Raw genomic sequence first — 1,610 nt, 5'->3', positions numbered from 1 at the left:
CACGCACACACACACACACACACACACACACACACACACTCTTTATGCTACCAACCCTTCTTAGTAGCCACTACACAGGTCACAGGTGTTATCTTGGAAATGTGCATAGACGTGAACACACATCATCCAATGTGTTTGTTTGCGTAGTTTTGCGGGCCGACGCGTCCTGACAACGCAACAATGCCCCACGCACATTCGCCCATAAAAAACGCAAGCTGTCACATAAGCAATGAGCGAGATAGATATGTGGCTGCAGGTTTGTCTCTCAGCTGGTCACCATGTATGTGTTTGTGTATGGGTGCATGTCTGTGTGAGCGAGTGCGGGACTGGTAATTTTCCACTGGTCCCCCGTCTCTTTGGTTGACAAACACGAGCCCCTACTAAAGCAGTCGTTGGGGGTTAACCACCTTGGGCTCAACCTGTTTATGACCAAGGCAGAGCCCCTGGACCTAAAAGGGTTTGGGATGGAAAATTCCATCCTGTTCTGTTTTTGTTGGTACTGTACTGCATGTTAAGGCCTTCTTCCTTAAATGTGCACATATCTGAGGTTATGCTATAGTTTATAAAATACATGTGTGTGTTTTTTGGCCTTCTAGTCAAGGTTAGTCAGTGAAGGTTAAATTTGAGACATTCAGACTGAAGGCCTAACTGAATGTGCACTCTGGTATTAAGATGTACCCTCTAAGTGGTTGTCTGTTACTGCTGGGAATATTTTGGAGGTAATGATGGGCTCGCAGTGCAGGATGAGCCGAATTAAAATAGACCAATTGACGTCATTGTCTTCATTTAGGCATGCCCTTTGTGCTAGATCTGAGATGACTTGTTAGAAATAGAAAAACACATAACATTTTGCTATGTAAATGCATAGGAGCTGATTTTTTTTCTTCTATCCAGTATTCTTACTGCCAAACAAATAGGTCAATCAAGAAGACTGACTGTGCGATACTGACTGACTCACTCTTCATTGTGTAAAACATGCATGCACAAAGTGATGGGTGCAGTGGACTTAAATTCTAAAACGTGATAAGTACAAGTTGTCATTACAATTCAATGTGTTAGGTCTTTCTGGAAATCACCGGCCTTGCACTTTGAAAATGTTGTTCAATAGTGAGTAGCTATATTTTAAAAAAATATCATGAACATGGTCCAATAACATTTAGAAAACAGGATGTTGTGGGTCAAACATTTTGATTTAGCTCTTACTAGTTATATCGGATGAAGGGGGCTTTGCTTGTTCCATTTGGTTTTTACCAGTAGAAAACTACACGCAAAAAAACTGTGTAATGTCACACCAAAACTCATATAGTGGAGTCAAATTGAAGCTAAGCCAAGATGATGGATTTAGAGGCTAAAGGATATTCCGCCTCTTCTCAGGAAATAATAATAATCCTGCCATATTAAAAAATAATGAAAGCAAACAAAATTAATGTTTTGTAAAAAGCATCACTGTACAGATCCATTTACATTTTTTGTGTCTTTTAGATGCATCTGGAGTTTAAAGTTTGACATCTCCATTTAAGATTGAGGGCCCTATCTTGCACCTGGCGCAGCGAGGCGCAAAGCCTGACCCAAAGCCCGACGCAAGTGTCTTTGCTATTTTAAGACCGACG

At 41.1% G+C, this 1,610-nt stretch overlaps 1 protein-coding gene across 1 annotated transcript in view; it reads left to right on the top strand.

The window, feature by feature from the left end:
• adgrv1 (adhesion G protein-coupled receptor V1) overlaps positions 1-1,610 on the top strand; it is a 150,895-nt gene that overhangs the window by 88,135 nt on the left and 61,150 nt on the right.

Source organism: Etheostoma spectabile, chromosome 5, assembly GCF_008692095.1.
Source record: "Etheostoma spectabile isolate EspeVRDwgs_2016 chromosome 5, UIUC_Espe_1.0, whole genome shotgun sequence".
Classification (NCBI taxonomy): Eukaryota; Metazoa; Chordata; class Actinopteri; order Perciformes; family Percidae; genus Etheostoma; species Etheostoma spectabile.
Note: the sequence above shows the minus strand (reverse complement) of the source record. Positions and strands in the feature narration are given on the sequence as shown.